This window comes from Chinchilla lanigera, unplaced genomic scaffold, assembly GCF_000276665.1.
Source record: "Chinchilla lanigera isolate Chin_1 unplaced genomic scaffold, ChiLan1.0 scaffold00045, whole genome shotgun sequence".
Taxonomy (NCBI): domain Eukaryota; kingdom Metazoa; phylum Chordata; class Mammalia; order Rodentia; family Chinchillidae; genus Chinchilla; species Chinchilla lanigera.
Window position 1 is genome coordinate 11,400,340 of NW_004955446.1, and position 25,977 is coordinate 11,426,316.

At 42.2% G+C, this 25,977-nt stretch overlaps 1 long non-coding RNA gene across 1 annotated transcript; it reads left to right on the forward strand.

The window, feature by feature from the left end:
• Positions 1 to 28: 28 nt before the first annotated feature.
• LOC106149445 lies at positions 29 to 13,891 on the forward strand. The gene is made up of 3 exons (XR_001235641.1): positions 29 to 190; positions 10,654 to 10,781; positions 12,776 to 13,891. It is a non-coding gene; the product is annotated as an uncharacterized LOC106149445 (long non-coding RNA).
• The last annotated feature ends 12,086 nt before the right edge of the window (positions 13,892 to 25,977 follow it).

Genomic DNA, 25,977 nt, shown 5'->3' on the forward strand with positions numbered 1-25,977 from the left:
TCCCTCCCCCGCCCCTGGCCTCGGCGGCCGGAGCTGCGCCGGGCCGGGTCAGCTGGCTGCCTTTGTGGCTGCTTCCCAGGAAGGAAGAAGCGCTGTCTGCAGATCAGTTATCAGCCGGCTTTCCTGCGCCGCAGCGCCGCCGTTTTCCGGGGACGGCTGCCACCCCCGTGATTCCCAGCCGGGCTGCGCGGTGCGTGAGAGGCGGATAAATAGGCCATTGTGAGGCCGCTGGGATCCAGGTTCCTTATCAAACTATCCGCCAGCGAGGAAAAGATTCCGCCCCTGCTGCCAGGCATCTCGGCTTCTCTTCTTTCCCTCACAGTTACAGCCATTTACACTTTTTTTTTTCCAGTTTGGAAGGGAATATTCAGAAAGCAATTTAAGCACTTGTGCCATTTACTGTGTGAGGCAGGGACTTGGGGTGGGAGGAGCGTATCTACCAACAGAATGGTGTGGCTGGGGTTTGGTTTGCCACCTTGAAGGCCGCTGTGGCCTTGGTCCCAGCTGCACGCAACAGGACTGCAAATCTCTTGGTTTCTACATTGACTGTGGAGGTTTGTTTTTTGTTTTGCAGCCTTGAACTGCGTGATAGACAAACCCTGAAGAGGGAAAAGACCAGTGGGAACTAGTCGTTGGAGGAAGACTACAAGGAAGTGTGGCAGTTCTGGGGACAGCCAGTGTTGCTGGTGTTGATAGTGTGTTTTTAATGGTTTGTTTTATTTTTCTGCTGCAGCAGCTGCGTGCCTCAGGAGGGGTTGGGGTTTCCTGGCCCTGGACTTATTACATAGTAATCAGTAGGGAGACTGGGTTTGTGGACCTGTGCTCAAAGGGGGACACATGCTGGCTGAATGTTCTCCTATCACCATCTGGAAATGCTTAATAGTTTTCTTTTTCTTTTTCTGTTTTTTTTTTTTTTTTTTTTTTTTTAGAAGACCATGCATCTGCAGTTTGCACTGGGTTCCAAAAATTATGTAGTAATTTGTAGTAGGAGTCCATATTCTTTTGAAGAATGGTCTGAATGAGTTCCCATTTGAGATAATTGTCTGTGGTTAGTTGATGAGGTGCTGAAGGTGATTCTCTTAATTTTCAAGTGTATCTGCCATCGTTGATTAATGTTCTACAAACTAAGCTAGGCCCCTTGGGACTTAAAAAGTGCACTCATCGAAGATATAGTGATTTCTATATTAAGGTCCTCCTTTGTACAATTGTTGCTTCTCTTTCCTTTTCTACTCTAAAATGCCTAGCTTGCAGACGTGGAAGGCAAGGCAGGATTAAAAATAGACACATCCTGGCAAAACTCTCACAGTGTGGGGGAATTGTGTTGTTTAATACTTGGAGCACTTGTTAGAGTGTGGTATGTCTCCAAAACTCTAGGTTGAAGCTACAGCCCTCCAAAGTGACAGTATTTGGAAGCGGGTCTTCGAGAGGTAATTAGACTTGGATGTGGTCATGAGGGTGGGTCCCCATGATGGAAATGTCCTTACAAGAGGAAGAGAAACCAGAGCCCTGTCTCTCTACCATGTGAAAACACAGCTAAAGGCAGGTAGTTGCAAGCCAGGATCAGGACCCTAACCAGGAAGCAGATCTGCTGACGCTCTGATATTGGACTTGTAGCCTCCAGAACTGTAAGAAATTAGTGTCTGTTGGTTAAGCCACTCAACATATGATATTTTGGCTTAGCAGCCCAAGATGACTAAGTGCCTACACAACTGTGGGAAATTAATCTGTGACTTGGCATCCATGAGAGACAGGAGAGGGAGGGTGGCATGTTTCATAACAAACAAGTAAAATGCCATTTTGCTAGAAATAGTTTGTGTAAGAAAGAATTGTTCTAGCTTAATACAAAAAATTCCCTTCCACAGTTGTCTTTTAATTGCTTAAATCCTTTTCTCATTGGCTTATGCCTCATTTGCGTTTACTCAAAAAAAGATAGTATAATACAGGTAGTAGCAGTGGCATTGTGATACAATAAGTAGCCACCTTAATACCTGACATATACTACTTACAGGAAAAATGGTTTACACTGGCTCACAGTTTCAGAAGCTTCAGTCCATGGTTAGCTGGCTTCAAGGAAGGCATAATATGATGGAAAGGTACGGCAGAGGAAAGATGCCTACCTTATAGCAGCCAGGAAACAGACCAGAAGGGGAGCCAAAGAGAGGGAGGTGCTAGGGACAGGATATAGGCTTCAAAGGCACACCATCTTGTAACCTACTTTTTCCATCTATCCCATTCAACTGTGGATTTATGATGGATTAATCCACTGATAAGTGTAGTGTCTTATGGTTTAATCACTGTTACAGGCCCTTCTCCTGAATACTGCTGCTTTAAGGATCAAGCCCTTCCATATATGAGTCTTCAGGGAACACTTTATATTTAAACCATAACAAAAAATAAGAGATAATTTCATGCTAAAGAGAGAGTTCAGAATACTAGGACTATAAACAAATAAAGAGTACAGTGAAATGTTTACAGGTGCTAAAATAAAAGTATAAATAACAATAAATATATAATAAGTACTTAAAAATAAACAACACAGAAAGATATTTTAGGACCATGAAAATGTTAGTAGACTCAATCCTGTTTACTTATCATTTATGAATTCCCTAGATTCAATATTTTTCTTCATGAACCTTATTATTATTATTATTGTTAGTAGATAGCATTTATAATGTGGCATGTTGGATGTAATGTAGCCCATGTATTTTCCTCAGTGGAGAGTCACAGTATGATGGATTATGTCCACTTAGAAACTCCACTGTAGCAGCCATGATAGTGCAGGCCTGTAAACCTAATACCCGAGAGACTGAGGCAGGAGGACTATATGTTCAAGCTTTTGCTGGGCAACTTATTGAGATTCTATTTCATAATAAAAAAGGATTGGGAACGTAGCTCAGTGCAAAGGCCCTGGGTTCAGTCCCCAGTGACAGACACAAACACAGAGCTCTATCATATACAGAAAAAATTTAAAAAGAGGAATATGAATTGCTGAAGGGCACATAGAATCTAAGGCAGAATCAGGATTTGATCCAGCTAGTCTTCTCCAAGTTCACCCATGCAAGTTACACTGTCTCTAGCATCCTCTCTCACATGACAGCTTTCCATTTCTCAGAGCACACTGGGAAAGACAGAGTGATTTGTTCTCTTTTACTATTTGCGTCTTGCTTATTTGCTAAAGCAACTCATAGATGCCAACACCCAAGTGTTTCCTAGAGGATGAGGGTAAATCTCTAGCATGTGTGTACTGGTGAGGCAGGAGGGTAGGCAGGGCAGTTCACCCCAGTCTTCTTTGGGGTGGGTTTCATGGGCATTCAAATGCCTGCAATAACCAGCAAATTCCACTCTTTGTAGAAGAACTTGTGCCTTGTGTCTGCTTCTAGGTAGTCAGATTTAGTTTTCTTTATTCACAAATGTTGGAAGTCAGCTCTGTGGTGCTCATTCCCAGGAGCCCCTCCAAGTTGGTGAGTGCCAAAGGCTCTAAGTAGTACTGATCACTTGGGGATGAGCCCTTGGAGAATCTCTTGAAATTTTTATATACAACATCGAAGCAGGAAGAATATGGCAGAAGGTGCTGGTTTAGAGCCAGTGTGGGGAAAGGCTTAAGAAGTGGCTAGGTGTAAGTTCATATACATCCGTGAGAGCTAGAAACAGAATCCCGGGCTTCCAGTGCTCCCTGGAGCACTTTCCCTTTGGAAGGGAACAGCTTCTTTGTACACTGAAGCTAGGGTGTCTTGCATATTAGCAAAGCAAAGTTGGCATTTTCTTAAGGAGACTTTATTCTTTTTTCTCTGAGAGACTCTAAAGCCAGACTCCTTGGGTGTATGCTAAACGTTTGCACTGGGTAGAGGCCCTGTGTGGCTGATTTCAGTTCCTCCCACCCAAAGACAGTTCTTCCTCTGACCTTGACCTGACTGGCAAAGCTATGAAATGGAAGAGAAGACTAGGGGAAAAAAAAACAGACAAAGACAACAAAAGAAAAGATACATTCGGGGTGACACTTCCAGACGCTCAGGTGTCTGATTACCAGGCTTCCTATTGCACTTGGGCCCCAGCAGAGACGCAGTCTTCCTCGGCCTTCTTAAAAGGAGCTATTATTAGATGCTGAGCAGAGAACAGTCATCTTGGTGGAGTCTGATGAGGGTTTTGCTCCTATAGGGTTGATGAATATTAATCTCTCTTGTAAGTAGAAGATGTCAGATCTGGAGAGATCAGAAATGAGGCAAGAATAAATAAATCCCCTAGTTGTGACTTTTTTGGAGAATAATATGGTAACTTTCTACTACTTGTCCTAGAACCACTAGTTCTCCAGGGAAACTGTAGTTCAGTGTCTTTGCTCTTTATTCATTGTGAATTGAAACACTGCAGCACTTACACTGTGTTATAGACAAATAAGCCACAAGCCTAACAGTTGTCTGGGAACTTATGATATCCCAGGGAAGATGAAAAAGAATAAATAAATGAACTTTAGACCCAGACATGTTGGGGCTACATGAGGGACTGATCAATCCAACCACTGGCTCGAATTGCTTTACCTGGTGAAGAAAGAGCTAGCAAGGGTGAGGCTTGTGCTCAGTATTTGAGGACAGCTCAGATGAAGGAGGGGTAGAGAGGTTAAACTGGTAGTGGTTGGCAGAATATGCCACCCCAAAATATGCAACCTCAACATAAGGATTACATTAAGCTGAAAGCACTTGAAAAACAGCAGATGCAGGAAAGGCCTTCTAATCTTCTCCCTGAAAACCAGAGATAAAGATTCCCATGTGAAAGATGCCTCCCCTGTACCAGCAGAAATGAAACATTTGATGACACATCATAGCCAAATGAATTCTGCACAAATGGACCTTGTTAAAATAATTCTTATCTTCCTTTAGCCTTCTATATCTAATGTAGCTATTTTTTTCATGATCACTTGTCTCTCTTTGATATAATATGAAAACATGTAGATTCTGCCATTTGGGTCTTCATTTCCTTATGCAGGCTCACATGTCATACAGAACATATCAAATGTGTATGCTTTTGTTCCATTAATCTGTCTTATATCAGTTAAATTCTCAGGCCCAGAGGGACTCTAAAGGGAGAGAAAGAAAGCTTTGCCTCCCTTCTACTGGTAACTATCCTCAAGGGCCTCCCAAGGGTTGGGAGTGTACTCTACAAAGAGAGGCTCTCCAGCTTCCAGGAAATAGGGACAGGAGCTGTGCTCTGTTCTTCTCCGATTATGGGAAAATTTGCCTCAGTGACAGCTGGAGGTAGCAGCAGTAGGGTATGTGGCTGAGGATCCCTTACCTCTCTAGCATCCCCAGAGATTATGACCCTCCCAGAGTGACTCAGTGTGGTTCATTGAACCAGGTACCAGCCGTACAGATGGAAGTGAGAGATTCGTGAAAAGGCTCACCTAGGAAGGTCTGCTACACTGAGCCCAAGGAAGATACTCTCAACTGAGTCCTTGGTCTTATAATATCTATTGATGCGAGAAATATGCATGACGGGAAGACAACTTTTATTAACATTGTAAGCTAGAAGTCCACCACTGTGAGACACCTAGACACTATATAGTACATCTGATGACGTCAGTGATATATAACTCTTAAAACTTGGTAACAGAGAAAATTCTAACTTGCGATGTCTGAGTTGTGCATTGCATATCCCAGCCATTCCTGAAGGATTGATTTTCCGGTCATGACTAAATGCTAAATTGCTCCCTTGACTGAACTTAGCGATATACACATAGTGGAATCATTATCGTAATTATCATTAATCTTTGACCTTTTAAAAAGAAAGAAATTTTGACACATGCTATAACATGGAAAAACCTTGCAGGCATTATGTTAACTGAAATAAGCCAGACACAAAGACAAATACTTTATGGTTCTGTTTATGGGAAATGCCTATGATAGTCAGATTCATAAAGACAGAAAGGAGAATGGTAGTTGGCCAGCAGGAGGGGAGGGGAGAATTGTTGTTCTACTGAATATAGAATTTCAGTTTTGCTAGATGAAAAAGTCCTGAAGATTTTTGCCCAAAAATGTGACTACACTTAACATTACTGAACTATACACACATAAGAAGATAGGCTGGCAATGTAGCTCAGTGGTAGAGCATATGCTTAGCATGCGCAAGACCCTGGGTTCAATACCTGGCACCAAAAAAAAGGTGGTTAAGATGGTAGAGTTTGTAAGTTTATTATGTATATCTTAGCACAACTGTAAAGCAAACAAAAGAAGTAACATTTCTGGATAATAATCAGTTCACTAAAGACCCTTTGTAAGCCAAAACAATATTACTGTCTCAGAGCAATGAAGTAACACTTGCAGTCTTTCTTTATGTGGAGAATGGCAAACATAGATTTTATGTTTTCTTGAAAATTGACTTATCATTCTGAGTTTTAGAAATAATTCTGGAGGCTGGTTGTAGAACAGTATGAATGTACTGAACACTACTGAATGATGGAAAATTTTGCATTATGTCTATTTTACCAGAGAGAGAAAGAGAAAGAGGAGAGGAGAAAGAGAGAGAGAAAGAGAGAGGGGGGAAGAGGAGTTCTTGTGCAAACTCAGATGTTTCAGAAATATAAACGCATAGAGAAAGATACTTAAGTGTACTTCACTTAAAATGTCTTTAGGCCATTTGGTTATTGGAAATTAAATAGTGTAATATTTTTTAAATGGCTACCCTTACACATTTTCCTTGGGTTTTTTCTAACCTCTGGAAGTACAGGAACTATATTCTCTGAACTGTTAACTATATGCACTTTAAGAAACTAAGTCTTTTCTCCCACCCTGCCCTATATGACATGATAAAGAATATTTACAGTTTCAATGATTTCCATGGAAGGTCAATAGCTGTGCTTTGGTATTCTCTGCCACTGTGGTAGAAACAGCTAGTGCTCACTCACATGTCTTATCCCCTTAGATTCCCCAATAGATAATTCTCAATCCCTGTGGACTTGGGTGGGCCATTAGATTAGTGCTCATCAGAGTGAATGTCCCACCTACAAGCTGTGGCCCCTTTTTCATGTGCTTTCCTACCCTTCCGCTGGCCAAATGGAGAGTCCCCCAAAGAACTAAAAGAGGTTGGAGCTAGGAGAAGGAACAAGCCTGGATCCCTAAGTGACTCATGGAATAGAGACTATTCTGTGGGAATGGAACAAGAATGAGAACTAAACTTTTGCTGTGTTGAGATACCAGAATTTTGAACTTGTTAAGCAGTTAGACTGCTCTGACTAATACAACCATAAAAGATGCTTCGGAAGACAGGGTGCATATTGATGTACCTGTAAACTAAGAAAAGGTCAGGTAGGCAAGGGAAATGGCAATTACATGTCTAATGACTCCCAGGTGCTTTGCATTGCTCATTAATCATGTGGCAAATATGTTTAAATAAACACAGACAATTAGGGTTCAACAAATATCTCAAGGGAAAAGGATTTTGTTGAGGCTGAACCAGACTGTTAATGCCTCATTTAGGCCCAGCTCAACAGATGCAGGAAAAAATCAAAGTTAAAGGCACTTCAGGGAAAACTGAGATGAAATTAAAGGAGAGAAATTCAGGCATTTCTTTCAGACTTCTCACTCCCCCAGGTATTAGAGATTTGAAATTATTATTATTGTTATTATGATGGTGATAAGGACTGCAACCACCACCAACCACCACCACGACAATGAGGATGATGACGACCCTGATAATCATGTGATGATCGATGCTGACACAGGATGAAGCTCTTAGGGGTTCTCAAGAGTTTTCCTGTCTCCGTCCAGTTCTTCTCCCTGTCCCTTCCCAGGCTGGGCCTAATTTGTTCTCACTGACAGTGTCTGTGTCAGAGACTAGATTCCTGTCTGCTAACTCCAGCTCTGCTGCATTGCTGTCTGAATTCATTAGCCAGGAGAAATTATCTGCCTGCCCTGACATGGAGGGAAGTCTTCACTCTTCGCTTCCATCTGGACCTTAGGCCATAGTCCTACCAATTTCTCTGTGTCCTTCATGCCATGGTTCTCCCAGCTCTGAAACTCTTAGAATTCATTATTTAGGAGATGCTTTTTTGTGACTCTTCAATGAACTTATATGCACTTAAAATAAAACCCTTATCATGATGTCCATGCCCCTGCATGATCTGACCACTGCCCCTCTTATGCTAACACCTTGATCTGCCTCTTAGATCACAGCTACTCTGATTTTTCACTTCCTGAAAGATGCAAGCTTCTTCACAAGGCTTTTCGATCTGCTGTTTCCTGCGTCTGGAACCACTGTTCCCTCAGCTCATGACATGTTTAGCCTCTTGACTTTCTTAAATGTCAGCCTAGAAGCCACCTCTCCAAAGCACCTCTCTGACCCGCCCACTTTAAGCGGGCCTCCATATTGGTCGCCACTTGTGTCCTTTCAGCCTCTCCTACCCCCTTTACTGCAGCCATTGCAGCAACAGAAAACTTTGTCCAGGTTCCACCTGGCAGCACCTGGCCTCAGAGGTACCCACTTCTTTCAGTTTCTGCCCCAGGGTTTCTCTGCTGCTGCAGTGGGGACTTTGCCTGTGTAGCCTGGAAATGTGAAGAAACTAACAGTTTATGACCAAGGGGAGCTGGCAGACCAATGGTTGTCTCTTTCGTTCCTTGGGTGAACAGCTCTGACCTATATTCCACTTGGCTCTTTGGTGTCCTAGCAGGATTGTCCCCATGGCCCACAGCAGTAGCCAACTTGACAATGTCTCTAAGTTCCAATTTTTCTTCTTGTTTTATTTTCCTTTCCCTAGTCTTCCTTCCTCTTCCCTGGGATCATTTCCTAAAATAAACAACTTCTGTGCAATCCTTTGCCAAGATTTATACAAGAACGCAAATGAAATCCCCTTCCCTTACTGAATATTTTAAGAGCTCCACTTCTCCATTAGCTCTTACCACAGCTCTCTATTGATTTCTACAGGGTTTTTTTGGCTCTGTCTGGCTTAAAATCTAAATGTGAGAGAGCAGGAGCCTCATCAGTTTTCAACTGTCTTCTCAGCTCCTGGTGTGCAATTCCCAGCATAGACACACTACCACTAAATACCCCTTCATGAATGGAACACAAAATGCCATGTTCTATTTTAAGAGTTACATTTGTACTCTAGGCACTGAGAGGCAATATGCCATTCTGGTTAAACGCATTCCTTCTGGAGCCCTACTTTCTCAAGTCAGTTCCTGACGGCCACGTAAGTAGCTCAGCAGCCTAGAGCTGGTTACCAAGCTATGCTGGACACCAATTTATCCATCTGCCAAGTGGGGTTGATAATGGTACCTGGCACTCAGGACTGTTACGATGCTTAAATAAATTACATAAAGCACTCAGGAAAGTGTCTGGCACCTGGTAACAACTAAGGACTTTCTTTCTTTTCTTTCTTTCTCTCTTTCCCTCCCTTCCCCTTTTTGCAATCATTTAACTAAACTTCAGACTTGCAAAGATATGCTATCCATTTCAGATCTTCCACATTTCTCAGTCCTTTAGCTATATTTTCCAAGTATATGTGGGTTGAAGATCAGCCAAATGGCACATAGTTAAGAATTAAGTCACTTACTTGCGTGTGTGGTGCTTTAAATATTCCATATGTCTTAATTTGACTTAAGAAGTGCACTCTTCTTCCCTCTACCCCCACCCCTCCCCAGTCAAGAAAACAAGGCCTTTCTTCTCCATGTAGAAGGAACTCATGCCCCATTAATATTGCCTTTCAGCAGGCAACTCTGATAAGGGAATTTGTGTCTATTTCGGGGCTAAGGAATGTTCATACCATAGTGACAGCAAGCTCCTCTCCTACAGATACACTCCAAGAAAGAAGAAACCACTCTTCTGCTTTGGTTTACAAGCTGACCTTCAAATGACTTTTAGAAACGTTTCTTAACTCCATTCAACTCTTAGGTGGAGGAAAACCAAAGTTGAGTTTTTTCCTGTTTAAAGGTTCAACACAAGACAAAGAGACTGTGTGTCGGCATGTGGGAGGAGAGATTTTGATGCCTGAATGTTATTCTTGGGCTGCGCAAGGGCGGCAAGGCTGGAATTTTGTCATTGTTACTTGAGCCTCTTCACTTGCAAAGAATTGCTCACCCCACTCCTCGCCTGACTTCCCTCTTCACTTTCCCCTCTGACTAATCGCTACCTGCATTAGAGCCAAGACAGGTGGCCAGGCCTTATGTGTCAGGTTTGAGTAAGGCAAGTGTCTGGGTGCATGACTGTGAAACAGGGTGATGAAGCCTAAGAGGCAGTTTTAGGATTTCCCTTCTAATCCAGGGTTGTAGTGCATTAGGATGAAGTAAAAATAGGTTGCAGGGGAACGATCAAGTGTTGTGCAATACCGAAGACGTGAAAGCTAGGTTTTGGCCCTGAGACTGTCTCAGACTGGCTGTGTGATCTCTCTCCTCTTTCAGCTTTTGTTTCCTGGAGATGGGACCAGTGCTGTTTTAATTGGTTTTCATTTGATCTAGGCAGCTGATGACTGCATGAGATTTTAGCCTTTTGCTGTGTATAATTTGGATTTACCCACATCTCTCCAGCAAATGATCCTTGACCCTACAAAAGGCATCAAGGAAATTCTTATGGTAGCTGTAGCAATCAAAGTCTGATATTTATTGCCAATATTTTCATGCCTATTAAATTAATATTTAATTCAGCTATGTTTTGTTTTGTTTTTTATCTTTGAAGAACACATTTCAGACTGGAACTTAACCTGGACATGGCCTAACCTCTGTAACATGGATGGATGAGTTTTATAAAGACATTAAGACCTCCTGAAATTCTATATGTATATGTGTACATAAACACATATGTGTGTGAGTATATATATATATATATATATATATATATATATTTATGTACTGATATGCGTATGGCATTGGAGTTAAAGCACATAATACTTTTTCAAAAGTTCCTTCAAGCTATTCTATGATTTTATGATGATTTTGTTTAGTTATGTTCTATTTATCTCTACTACTTTCTTGCTTCATTGCCATTCCTGTCCATAATGTTGCACAAAGCAGAACTTTAAGAACACCTCAAGGTATTTTTAAAGTGAAGCCAGTAAACAGCTTTAGCTGACACCTCCAGTGTGGCACGGAGATACAAGCCAACACAAACAGGGAGTGGGAGGTTTGCTGACAGTTCTGGGCACTGAGAGTTCAGGACTGGTTTGGTGAGGCAGACTTGAAATCAAGCAGTGACTTGCAGAGAAGCCAGGGAGGACTCAGTCATTTTGCCTCTTGTACAAGCTCCTTCCACAAGGAAAGGAAATTCTAGAAGAGGCTGGGTCCTCCTTTGGTCAAAGCAAGGGAAGCGACTTGCCTGACACAGGTGACCTGAGGTCCACTGATCCTGACTCCAACATCTTACTTAAGGTGTTCATGCTGTGGAAACACTGGGTTCTCCTGTTTGGTGTTGGGGGCTGTACCCTAAACTCCAGCATTATTCTGCATATTTATTCAGATCTAGACTGAACCATTGAAACAATGAGATGTCTAAGAACAGTGGCTGAAATAAAAATACTTGTCTGGTGCCTTATATGGTTGGGGACCCTGCTCATACAAAGCACTTGCTCCCATCATGTTTTCCTGTTATCTTTAAAATGAAGCTATTCTGTAGCCATAACATAAGCTCTAAAAACCCACAGACAAAGCTCTAGGAATAGTTGCCTAGATCATGTTTAGAACCCAACAGCAGACACTATTGATTCTCTGGCCATATCCTGTACTCCAGGTAGCTTTGAACTAAAAGAATTTTTGCCTTTAGGCTTCCTCTGGCCTCCTGGTGGTGTGCTTCGCATATGGAGTTGGGCACAAGTGCTGGGAAGTTGCTAAACAGCAACCAGTATGACAGCTGATCTGCAAATACTCTAGCTTTCTTATTCCCAGGGTGAGACACTCCAAGTCATGTTCTCCGTCACTCCAAAAGGTGACTGAACCCCAATCACTCACATTAGTAGCCAGCTCATTGGCCTATCCTGTATTGCTTTTGTTCCATCCATGTCTCATTTCTTCTGTTTGACTGGTCCTCCTGGGATTACTATCTAAATTAAATTAAATTACTTTCTTGAATTCAGGAACTGCTTCTGAGAAACCCAAATTAAGATACTCTTGTCCTTGCTACACACTTCTGTCTGATCACAATAACCTTAACACATACTCTGGACCATCCAAACAGCCCTCACCCTTCCCTTTCCACACCCTCTCCCCACCGACTCTTTTTTCACTTTCCACAAAAACAAATGCGCCAGGATGAATCAGCTTCAGACTTCTTCACTCTTCCTATCCAGCCCCCCACCATACCTACACTGATGTTTACAGAAACCCGTGAAATCCAGACCACAAAAACATGACCTGTTGTGGCAAAGAATACAGCTGTCTTCAGAGCTTGCTGGTCTCCATCAGGCTTTCTCTGTTACCTCTTGGGGCCTGTGCAGGTGGCATATTGCTCGTATTTGTGCCTGAGTTCTGACTGCGCATTAAGAGACAAGGCATAGGAGCTAGGTGAGTAGCTCTCTCCTGTTGCAATAGATAGCATTCTCTTTCTATTTCCTCCCCCAACAGGGAAAGGATGAAAGTGTTTTTCATGAAGACAGGAAATATCTGCTGTACAGCTTTGAAAATTGGACAAAATTACCCTAAAAGAACAGGCCTCTTGGGTGCAGAGAGATGTGTGGGCTGAATTTTCAACTGTACGTTTAATAATAGTGCTCTGTGGCCACACCCTGCAATTTTACAAAGGGAAAAAACTTAGTGAAATAAAATCAGTGTTGCCTTCTTTAAGATGTACTGTCATTTTTCTGTTGCAGCTGTGCAAGATTCAGCAACAGGAAGCAGGGATTCCTTCCTGGGCAGGACTCCCAGTGCACCAACTTCAGCCACATCCATTGATGGTTAAACAAAAGTAGCGCAGTTCAATTTTCAGTCACCATGGACAGGAACTCTTAGTACTTGCATGAAGCATGCGTTTTTATGCTAGCTCTTTAGGGTACAAATCTCTTTGTCAGTATCTGCATCACAATCAGTGACTGATCATGTCACTTCTTTCCAAATCTCTCAGTGCAAGATCACTGTGCCTCTGTCATTCAGTTCACACACAGACAGCAAAGCATGCCTTGTCTTCTAGGGAGAGCTCATGATGGGGCATTCCGCAAGAAGGATAATCAGTGGAGGGAAGCAGCCATCAAAACATGAAAGTGAAGCAAAGGAATCAAACATGAAAACAGAGGAAGTGAAATTCAAGTTGAACATAAACGGAGTCAAGAAGTTACAGCTCGGTATAGGAAGGATGATTGCTGTTCTAGACTCTACCTGAGCAACCCAAAGAAACTGAATAAAGGCGAACTTGTATAAATAAGGAAGAGAAGAAAGGAAGACGATGTCTTAGAGGAAGTGATATCAACAAAAAAAGTGACATTAACAGAACACTCAAAGATACTTCATGGTATTGAAAGTGCAAAGGACAAAATGCTAGAATTGAACCAAATTTAGAAAAGTAACTGACAATTCATCAAGGTGTAAAACAGATATTTGCCCAGTATTATAAGTTATATGACCAAAAGGCAGGACTGTGTATATTTAATATATTTTTCCTGTATATTATGATGTTCTGACATCTTAAAAACCTTCCTGGCTCAGAAGAGACTGTCCCTCCTGGACTAGCTGGTCCTGATAGAAAGGACTCAATCAGGAGCATGCTTCTGATATGGAAACTACCCAGCTCAGAGCCAGGGCTCCTCTCCATGGCCCCCCAGCCCCAGGTAGCAATATTCCTCTGCCTTAGTCACCCGAGGGCCATCACCAGGCAAGCGGACCCCATAGCATAAAACCAGCTGAAATTATTCAAACTAGCCAACTGGAAGTTTTCACCCTCCCTGCCTTCCTTTCCTTCAGAAATCACAATAAAGGCTCTGACCTAAACCTTGCCCTGGCTCCTGTCTTCTTGCTCCTGACCCCTCTGAGGCCTCCTAATGTGCTGTCCCTCTGGTCGCCAGGACCTGTGACCCCAACACTGTACACTCTGTTTTCTCGAGCCTCTCTTCTGTGTCCTCTTGTACACATGACTGAGCATCACATAAAAGCACAGAGAACACACACTGCTCAAACAAAGAAAACCTTGTAATTTTTGATATTATATTTAGTCTTTTGAATTATCATGTGATAAATATTTGCTTTACCAATTTTATATTATACCATTTTATAACCTGTACAAAATTGTTAATACTTTGACAACAATTTCTAATTTTTTTTTCCTAGAGATTATCATTTTGTAAGGTTTCTGCTAGCACAGTCATTTTTATAATCCTGCACTACCATGCTAAGTGAAGACTGCATGTACTTAAGTTTCATCTCATTTAAAAGAGGACTGTGAAACATGTAGGCTCTGGATCTCGGCTGCCTGGGTCCACATCCTGACTCTTGTACCAAATTGCTTACTCTCTCCACTTGGTCAAGTAAACCAACCCATTCAAAGCTTGGTTTATTATTATTTTTTTTTTAATTTCAGCAGCAACAACAACAACAAAAGAACTAATAATACTTAACACACAGTGTTCTGGAAGTAAAAGGTGAACAGGCTTCAGGAAATATCCCTGAGTCAAAAAATTTACTAAAATCAAAGAATTTACCTCAGTTCATTATTAATTGTCATTAATGCATTAAATATTTTAATGTTGAACATTTTTAACAAAATGAATACCTTCTTTGCAGATGTGCATATCTGTCTCAGTTAAGGAACAGGGAAAGTCATTGTTCTGCAGTTGATATGGAAAACCTAGCACACATCCAACATTCTCTGGGAAAGGAAGAGGAAGGCTCTCGTATCAGATGTTTTGGAAGGAAGGTAAATGTGGAATGAGTTGGAAGTTCTAGATGGGAACTTTCCAAAAGCACTTTTATTGATTCTTATTGAATATTCATGAAGTGGAAGCTTTCTGTTTCTAATTGCCCAAACTCCCAGGCTGGCACATTGCAGTCAATGGTTTTCTGGTTGTTTTCTTGAGGGTTCCGTAGGGATGTTTTTGCTGCATTTGGCATAGTGAGTGTGTGTTAAAAGTGGCGACAGACCCTGGGTGTGTGGGAAGCGCTGCCTTCAGGGGCTGTTTGCTCTGGACTCTGTCCAGAGTGCCAGGCTCCTCCTGGATGACTCTTCCCCACAAAGGCAAAAGGCCTTGCTCCTCTGCAGGGATTGTTCCATTCACTACTCACCCTGCTGGTTTATTTGGGTTTTGACCTCAGGGTGATCTGGAAGCCCCCAGAAAAACTAAGTGATTCGACCCTTTTGCTCTTTCTGCACCAAAGAAAGCCTCCTAAGTAGCTTCTAAAGAAGCAGGGAGAAATGTTTGGCTGGGGCGGCTGTATCCTGCCTGCCTTTCCCACAAAGTTCAAGAGGTTATTTGGTCAGTGACTCCCTCCTGCCGCCTGCTTTGCAAGACTGCTGCCACCCAGAGAGTTTAAAGGAAGGCACCTTCCAGCCATCCTGGGGAAGTTTCTGAAATGAAGAGCCCCCTCACACACACTTAAGAGAGGGAAAGAGTGTGCCAATGAGTCAAAACATTAAGGAAATACACAGTTAGCCCCATTTACATGACACACTTTCAGTCCTACCTTATTAACTAGATGGGAGTCATCATCCCAACACGGGGCTCAGGACCCACCTTCTGGAAACACAGTTCAGGGCCCCTTCGCTCTCAGCTGTAATAATATTCACCATGATGTGAATTCCACCGACATCTTTTGGCCTGAGAGGAAGTTTAGCTTGGCTGATTTACACTTCAAGTGGAGAAAGAAAAGCTTTTTTCTTGTTCTTCTGGATAGGTTGCAGTTTTGAATTAGATATTATAATCACCTACACTTATTTATATGTGGAAAATGCAGCCTCATGTATTGACTACAATCTTTGGCAGACCTTATCAAAATCCCAAATGATCTGGAAGATGATTGTAAATCATTCCCAGGCCTACATTATTTATTTTCTTTCTGGACTCTTTCCCTGTGTATGCTACTTGGTCTTATATGCAGGAAGATGGCCAAGTAACAGGTTTAAAAACTTTCTCTAAAGGACATTTTTAGATAGGTAATAAGAAGTAGGGAGAGAGCTCTCTCTCACATGGGAAAGGATCCAGAGAGGGAGTGAGGAGGGAGGGAGAGGAGGAAAAGGGGATGAAGAGAGGAATTAAGATGTATTCTGCCACATGTACCAATTCCACACAAGGAAGGTAAACATTATATACTGGGCATATGTACTAATAAAAGTAAATAAATAAACTTTAAAAAATAAAGGTACAATTATAAAATTTAAAAAGAGAATAAAGAATGTTTAGAGAAGGTAGAAAGCCAATATAAAATAAACAAAGGAATGAATGTGTTCAAGAATGGCAATGATTGCAAATTTTTTCTTACAGGGCCAGATAGCAGGATTCTAGGTTTCTATGCCTTCTGGTTTCCGTCCCAACCATTCAGCACTGCCACTATAATGTAAAAGGAGCCATAGACAGTGCTTCAAGGAATGGGTGAGGCTGTCTTCCAATCAAAACTTTATGGACAAAAACAGGCAGCTCTTCCTAGGCCTGTGGATTGCAACCCTTGCATTATAGTTCCCTTGATACATCCATCTGGCAGGTTGCTTTCAGATGAAAAGTAAAGGAAAACTGAAAGAAAGATGGCCAGAGAACTAAAGTAAAGATCTCAGATAATCTTCCCCCAAGGTTGTATTCATCTCTGGTAGAAGTAAAGAGTTTTCCTTCGCACATGTGGACGCTCACATGCTAGAATTTATGAGGTTCCACAGAGCTCTCCTGAGGAAGGGCTCAGGTTCTACTTGTGTCTCCCAGTGCCTTCAGAAGGGGAGTGTTTTGACTCCTGATCAGCAGCAGACCCTATTTCTGACACACAGGAAGGTCTCCATAACCTTACTGTGGATAAATGAAAGAAGTATAGTGATACTTCAGTTGTCAAGTGGCTCCAAGCTCAAACTTTCCACTACTCAAACAGAAAGGTTCAAAAATAAATCTGCTTGGCACTTGTAACTTTGCTCAATAGTCAAACCCAAAATCTGACCTGAGAAAACCTGTATGGGCCCAGAGTGATTCATGCACTGTATCTTGCGTGGACACAAAGGACACTTCAATCTAAGTACTGGCAGCCTGGACAACATATAGCACTTGTGTAAGTGTGTTAAAATATTCATCATTGTGCTTTTTGTGTGTGTGAGTGTGTATATGTGCTCTATTTGAGTAATATATTGTAACCATGGCTCCAAAGAAAGTAAGTGATACCAGCAGTAAAGCTAAGAGGAAAATGGTGAAAACAATAAAATTAAAAAAAGAAATAATTGCAAAGTGTGTTTAAATCCTGGAAAAATGAATTATAAGTATGTTTTTGGATCTCAGAATCCATCATTTGGGTTTCCATCATTTCTTCTGAGAAAAATATATTCTGTTGTCAAACTTCTCAGCGTTCCCATATGAAGCATTTGTAAGGAACTTGAGTTGGACAACCGAGGTATCACTGTAATGGAAGGACCAATGGAAGGACCAAAGTACAGAAGGGAAGGAGGATGGGAGATGCATGCATGTATATAAGATGTTAGTTCCTGATGTGTCAAAGTGTTTAGGTGACCCAATATGATTGGAACTTATAACTAATCTGTGCATTTATGTGATACTCTAAAAAGTAAATTCAGCATTCAATTTGGCTCCCTCCTAGGAAGATGTTTGCAGTAGTTCCTTGCAGGTACAAAGGGAAGAGGTCTGTCTGGAAGTCTGAGAAAAGGGCTTTGTGAATTGCAAAGCAGAATACAAATGGTGCTTAAGCTCCCACAAGCAAGGGCAGGTCTCCCAGAGCAGTCCCAGGAGGTGCTCTTTTTCCTACTTTTTGTCATTTGAGTTCTTAAAATTGTCCTCAGTTTAGACCAAATCAACCTCAAATGGTCTGTGATTAAAATTTCCACTCTGAAAATCTGAGCAACATGGAAATTGTAGGAACTGGACCATCTGGAGATAATTTATAAGTAACACTTGCCTTTCAAATGGGCTCTGTCTTCCCAAAGAGTCCTCTGTCCTGTCAGTGGGAGTGCAGCCAAGGCACAAATCACTGAACTGGTCCAGGGACACTGAAGTTGCTGGCGGGAGCTTCTTATCTCTGATTCTTCTAAGAATTTGGGACGCTTCATTGAAACATTTGTTTTTCTAATGTAAATGCAAGCAGAAAGTTACTGTCCATCTTCAGGTTGGGAAAGGCTTTCTGGATGTTAATATGTGATTTGCTCAGCTTTTACTTTGTCTGCTGCTAAAATAATCGAAACTGATTAAATACTAAATAGATCCTGAAAAATCTCATGTTCATGATAAGGTTTGAGGGTATTAAAATATTACTAAGCCCCATTGTTCCTTTTTGACCTAATCCCATTGACATGACAGGGAACCATTAATGTCATCCCCTTTTCTCCCCTTTTGTCTAAGATAAGTCCTAGGCAGTGAATGCATCTCCAAAGGGCCAGCCTCAGCACTTGCCAAACAGTATAATGTGGTTGTATGAGGCAAAGAGCACTGTGGGGTCAAGGCAGGCAAAACCATGGGCGTTGATGGGGCTAGGAGACTACCCCTGCTACCAGCCCTCTGTGGAGTTGTCATGTTCATAGTGCTGAGCTGGAATTGGCCAGGTCTCACATGTGTTCACACCCCTGAAATAAGGACAAGTCTCACCAGACCTCACTATGGCTCAGGGAAGAGCAAAGTTTAAGAATTATCCAGTTCAAAGGAGGGCCCAGCAACCTGTGATCTCTGTTTCAGAGCAAGTTGCTACCCTCCAGCTCTGTACACATATAGAGATGCACCCGCATAGAGCCCTTCCCTACCCTGATTGGAGCCTCTGGGATCTACTGAGATATTTGAGCTGGAGTGTATTTACATTGCTTCTTAAGGACATACTGATGTCAAATGACCAATTGACTGGTCCTCGAGAGATTCATATTGAAGGCACTGCATGAGAAACGAGAAATTTGAGGGTTGAGGTACAAACTTGTTAATTTGGGAAACAGCACAACACAAAAGTATGCTACTTAAAACATAATAGTATGGTGTCTCTGTGAGGACAGAATGCATGCTTCTTTCTGAGAGCATGATTTTGCCTAAAAGCATTGAAAAAGGTAGTCTCATAATGAGAGTCTGCTCTGTTCTCCCTGGGTACCATTGACATTGGTCTTTTTTGGCTGCCTCCACCCCTGCCCTTTTTCTCCCTTAACACTTTATAGCATTGGTTTTCTAACAAGGGTAAGGAAATTTCCTTGAGATTCACATCAGTAGTTCTAGAAAGAAATTCTAGAAATCATAATTTGGAAAAGTCCAGTACTCTCCTAATAGAGACCAAGAAAGTTAGATTTAACAAGCAATCTCCACGGGAGGGAATCTGCTTCAGGGAGCTGTCAAGGTGGCCACCTGCTGGGGTTGGAGTCTTCTCTCCCCAGGTGGGTCACGTCAACATCTTGTTGCATGTAAGCCATGAATATTTTTATGTTTGACAAATAGGAAAATTATTTCTTTAAACAAATTAAGAAACACTTGTGGCCTGAGTTAGCAGCAAGAGGTATCTGCATCTCTTCCTCTTGGGGTCCACTTGCAGGTGCCTGAGCTTTGATGGGGCTCTCTTGATGAGGGAGGAGATGCACTTCAGAGCCTGTGGTCTAGGTTCTGAAGGGGAAGAGAAAAAAATGAGAGCAGCCATGGCACTCCTGACACAGGTCCCACACTGCCTGGGTGAGTGTAGTTGCCTAATGTATCCCAAGGCATCAGGGTGGGGGCCTCAGGATCTTCTGAACTATAGTAGCCTGCTTGAGATCCAGGCCTGAGTCATGTGTGACTTGGGGGTAGACAGAGCTGCTCCCTAATCTTCTGGTGTTGGTACCCTATGAAGTGGGTGGGACAAGGGCCACCTAGGCAAGCAAATATTAAAGTTTGACTCTGGGTAGGTAACTTTGTGGTATTCCTTTTGCAAGGCCTTGTAATATTAGTCCTGTATTGTTCAAGAGCAACAGCTCTTAGGAATGAAAAGACGGAGTTGAATAAGAGTGGCAACACAGGGGACAGTATCAGAGACAGAGTGGAGAAGATCTAACCAATGGTCTTTAACAATGAAAAGAGAAAGCCCAGGGATGAGTGTCAAGTGCCACAAGAACACCCATAGCCCACGCTGAAGGGTGGACAAGTGAGGCTAACCAGGATGTTATGTTCCAGAGAAGCTGGAGAACCCCTCTGGGTGATAGGACTAAACCTCCACAGGAACTTATGGTGCTAAAAAAAAAGACAGCTAGCTATACCCACAGGTGCAGAATAGCAAGATAGGGGCACCTGCTGGCACAGAGACCCCACAGGTACTGACAGAGAGAAAGGGACCCTCGTAGAATTTCAGTCCAGTCAGTTTGCAACAAGAAATTCAGCACTTAAGTCCTCTTGACTATATCATCTCAAACTAACACAGAGGATACCTAGAGGTGGGACAAAGTAGGGGATGGGGGCATAAGATGGGGTCCTGCAACTCTGGGCACAAGATAGACCAGGAGAGACGTTGTCTACTGATAGAGGCTCTATAGAGAAGCATGGTCCTCCAAAGATTTAGGGTGTTGCTAAATTAGGGGAGGTTGATCAAGACCATTTCAAGGAAAACTCAGGCACATATTACTAGAAATACAAATAAATCTTTTGGAGACTTCTAACTTTGGTGAGATATTGCTATTAAATACAAAGATCACTATTACTTTAGCCAGGCTATCTACACACCAAACCAGGTTGGCCCCAGGTTCTCCTGGAGCTATTAATTCTACAGCCTGAGTACATTATCTTACATAGTAGCCAGGAGAGAAGAAGACATGAAAATCTAGATGGGGGAAACCCACTCAGGCCCCCTTCTGTCCCTCTTTTGGACAGAAGCTTTCTTTCCCTCAATAAATATATTTTGCTCTTAACCTCTGCTGTTCCTAAAATTCATTGTTCAATTTTACAGAACACAAACTCGTCCTATATATTGTTCAGGTTGGGAGTTTTTATTTTCCTGTATCACCAAGATCCTTGGACAGAAACATGGGAAACTCACAGTAAAGGTCACTTACTCCTCTCAGTTGCATCATTAAGCATTGGAAGATATTTGATCCTTACACATTGAAAAAGAGCCATTTAATATTTTTCTGCACATGTGCACGGCCTACCTATCCCCTAGAGCCAAAATGGAATGCAGAGGAAAGTATTAATTATAATACTATTTTACAACTAGAAAGATATTGTAAAAAGGAAGGAAAATGGTCAGAAGTGCCCTTTGTTCAAATTTTCTTTGCATTAAGAAATAATCCTTATTTAGTTTCAAGATGTAAATGTGAGCTACAGGGAAACAGGACATCTCAGGCTCTTAAGACGCCCATTGTCCTACAGCCTGAAACTGCTCCTCCCTAATACTCAGAGCCTGAGGACAAGACAGCCTTAATCAAAGCCTCACCCACCATTACTGAACCTAATGTTTCCCCTATTTATTCTTCTAGGCTAGAGGATGGGGCTTCTAAACCAGCCATAATCCAGACCTCTACAGGGCTATACCCATCCTTAGCTGAGTTTAGGCAAGCTCCTCAAGGACAGTATCCATTACAAGAAGTAAATGGACAATTTGGAACTGCCAGAGTTCATGTGCCTTTTTCTCTCAGTGACCTAAAACAGATAAAGTTAGATCTTGGAAAATTTCTAGATGACCCCAATAAATACACTGAGGTATTTAGAGGCCTCACTCAGACCTACGAGCTAGATTGGAAAGATGTAACGTTACTCTTAAATCAAAGATTGACCTCTAATGAGAAACAGGCAGCATTACAGGCTGCTGTTGCATTTGGAGGTGAATACCATATTATTGATTTTAGAAAGCCAGAAGGAAGACAGCCAGGGGAACTACCAGTTCCCACTGGAGCCCAAGCTGTTCTGAACCCAAGACCCCTACTGGCCTAGCAACTATATGGGAGATTGGAGTAGGAGACATTTTCAGACATGTGTTCTTGAAGGTCTAAAAAGGATAAGGGCTAAGCCATTCAATTATTTTAAATAGTCAGCAGTTCAACAAGAAAAAAGGGAACACCCCTCTGCTTTCTTAGATCATTTACAAGAGGCATTCATAAAGCGTACTTCCCTAGATCCTAATTCAGTAGAGGAACAAATTATTCTTAAAGATAAGTTCACTACTCAGTCAGCCCCAGATATTAGAAAAAAGCTACAAAAAATGGCTTTTGCTCGAGATAGCTCATTTGATGTGTTAGTAAAAATTGCCTCCTCAGTATTTTATAACTGCAGTGGGGAGGAAGCCAAGGAGAGAAAACAAAAAGACCAAGAAAAAGCAGCTGCCTTTGCTGCAGCACTAATGGAAACAGAACATAAGTCTGATTCTCAGTGCCCCAAGAAGAACTCGACAACTACATTCATCTGCTACCACTGTCAGAAGCCAGGCCACCTTAAGAGGGACTGCCCTAAGAAGCACCCAGACCATGCCTTAACTGCAAAGGTGACCATTGGAGGTCAGACTGCCCTCTGAAGTGAAGGCCTCAGAGTTCAGAACCATCCTACCAGTTGGTCCAGCAGGAATGAAGGGGCCCAAGGCACACTCTGCCTTCTCCCTCTGGCCAGACTGTCATCTCCACAGAGGAGCCTGGGTAATCATGACTATAGAGGGAAGAGAAGCCAGCCTATTGTGGGACACTGGTGCAAGTCTCTCTGTCCTTCTTTTCAATCCTGGCCTTCCTTCCAGCAATCATACCTCAGTGAAAGGAGTCACTGGAGAGGTGGTAATTTGCTATTTTGCACAACCCTTAGGCTGTAACTGGGGTGATTTTCTTTTTTCACATTCCTTTTTGATAAGGCCTGAAAGTCCAGTCCCTCTCTTAGGGAGAGATATTTTATCTTGTTTAAGTACTGTAATATATATGCACCCAGGTCAGGTACACTGTCTTCCCCTTGTGGAAACAGAAATAAATCCTGAAGTGTGGGCAACTAAAGGCAAAATAGGTAGGGCATTAAGAGCTGCTCCAGTACAGATACCTCTCAGAGATTCTACTATTTTTCCTAACCAGAGACAATATCCTTTAAAACCTGAAGTTAATAAAAGGGTTATTACCTACAATTGATAACCTAAGGATACAAGGTTTGCTTGAGCCTTGCAACAGCCCATGCAACACTCCCATCTTGAGAATTCAAAAACCCAATGGGGAATGGAGATTAGTACAGGACCTTAGACTGATAAATGAGGCAGTAGTACCAATTCACGCAATGGTACCTAACCCGTATACACTCCTTCCTCAAATTCCAGAAGATGCCAGTTGGTTGTCAGTGTTAGACTTAAAAGATGCTTTCTTTTGTATTCCTCTGCAAAGAGATTGCCAATTTCTCTTTGCTTTTGAAGATCCTCATGACCAGGCTTCTCAATTGACAGGGACAGTGCTTCCCCAAGGGTTCAGGGATAGTCCACATCTTTTTGGGCAAGTGCTTTCCCATGAGTTGGTATGCTTTGAGTTTTCCCAGGTCACAGTCTTATAGTATGTAGATGACATTCTTTTATGTGCCCCCTCAGAAGAGCTCTGTAGCCAAGGCACCTGTGCTTTGCTAAATTTTCTAGCAGAGATTATAAGGTCTCCAAATCTAAAGCACAACTTTGCAGTCTTGAGGTAAAATATTTAGGTCTTATTATATCCAAGAGAACCCGAAGACTAGGAAAGGACAGAGTTAAACCAGTTCTTTCCTTCCCACAGCCCAAGACCCGGAAACAGCTAAGGGGATTCCTAGGAGTTATAGGCTTTTGACACCTTTGGATACAAGGATATGGGGAAATTGCAAGACCCCTCTATCAACTTATAAAAGAGGCCCAAAAAACAGATACCCATATTTTAACCTGCAAACCTGATTCCCAAAGAGCATTCCAGAAGCTTAAACAAGCTCTCCTAAATGCTTCAGCCGTAAGCCTCCCCACAGGACACCATTTCAATTTATATGTCAATGAAAGGTGAGGTATGGCTTTGGGAGTACTTACACAGGATCTGGGACCCACTCAACAGCCTATAGACTATCTGAGTCATGAATTAGACATTGTAGCAAAGGGATGGCCTTCTTGCCTCAGAGCTATGTCACCGGTAGCTCTCTTAGTGCCAGAAGCATCCAAGCTAACTTTAGGTAAAGATTTCACTGTATGTATGCCTCACAATGTGACAGGACTTCTTTCATCCAAAGCAAGCCTCTGGCTATAAGACAGCCGACTTCTTAAATACCAGGCTCTACTTATAGAAGGACCAGCCATTCAAATAAAGACATGTTCCTCCTTAAACCCTGCTAAATTTTTGCCAAAAAAGAAGAGAATTAAAGCTCACAGGCATGATTGTAAACAGGTAATTCTCCTTACATATGCAGCTAAAAAAGACTTATTAGACACACTCCTTACTAACCCTTTTCTGTGATGGCAGCTCCTTCATGGAAAATGAGACAAGGAAGGCAGTGTATGCAATTTTAACTCTACATGAGACTTCAAAATTCCTCACTTACTCCTGGGACCAGTGCTTAACTAGTGGAGCTCATAACTCTGACTTTATCCTCTCTATGGGAGGCCATTACTGGTGGAAATCTTTGTTGACTATGTTCATAATAATCCTGCTGATCTTATTATTTGGCCCATGCATATTTAATTATTTCTTTGGCTTTGTCTCCTCCAGATTTAAATCTATATGCCTACCCAAGATGAGGACAACTGGTGTCTATCGAGGGCCTTTAGATAGACCCTCTGAAGAGTATTTCTGACTCCCAATCAGCAACTACGACCCTTTTCAGCCTGAAGAAGCCAGAGTGGTTACTGCCCATTACTCCTTCACTGCAGTTCAGATTACTTCTCCGGAGTGGGGAATATTATAGGCAGCTGAGTTAGATAGAAATATTATAGGCAGTCAGACAGGGCCAGGCCTTCGAAGGAGCCAATATGGAAGAAAAGATACCTTACAAATGGAGAGGTGGTACTTGCTTCAGGCCAGATCTCAAGAGTAAAGATTAAACAAACACACCCACTTACCTCCTAACAGTTGGACCTCAAGGATTGATATTCTAAATAGGTAATGATCACCTTGAAGAGTTCCCAGCCCAACCCCTTACAGGAAAAACCCCTGCTCTGTATTCATGCCTGCTTGCTACGTGACTCACTTCCCCATTTGATCCCAATTTTATCAATTTTACCTGAACAATTCTTATTGGCTGACCATAGCTTTGTCTATTTTTCCCTTACCTTGAACCTGCCTCACCTTGTGGTTTTGCTCTAGAAAAGTTTCTAGAAAAGACAGTCTTGGATAACCCAGTCGGGGCCCCCTTCTGTCCCTCTCTTGGACAGAAGCTTTCTTTCCCTCAATAAATATATTCTGAGCTTTAAAAAAAACGAAGAAAGAAAAGAAAATCTAGATGAATACATCTGCTTTAGTGTTTTGAATTGCATAATAAAGACATCAGCCAGGGAGGTGCTGTGACCATGGGAGGAGCAGGAGTGAGCCATAATCTCTGCACCCTTCTGCCCACATGACAGCAAGAAAATGTGGGTGCTTACAACAAAAGAAGAGTATGTAGAGCACAAATGTCATTTTATTAGGAATCAGGGTAAATAGACTCTTCATCCTAAGTAACGGGACACTTGGGAAAGTAATGTAATGTTCCTCAGAGGTATTTTTTGCACATACAGCAGGAGAGTTGAAGTAGGTAGTTCCTGGAACCCCTCTCCTCCTAACATCTGTGGATCTGGAAGCCTGAGTAGTTTACACACAGAGATCCTCTCTCTCAGATTTAATAATGATAATCCTGTGGTGTGCCTCTTGCCAATAGAATGCCCCTTCCTAGCATAAGGAATGTTTCCAATCAGAAAACACAGGGGATGGATCCTTTTGTAGCCAGGAGAGAGTTTTCACCAAGCAGTATTAAGTTTCCCCACATCCCTATGTCTACCATGAGTTCAATTCTAGGGTGGTCCAAGC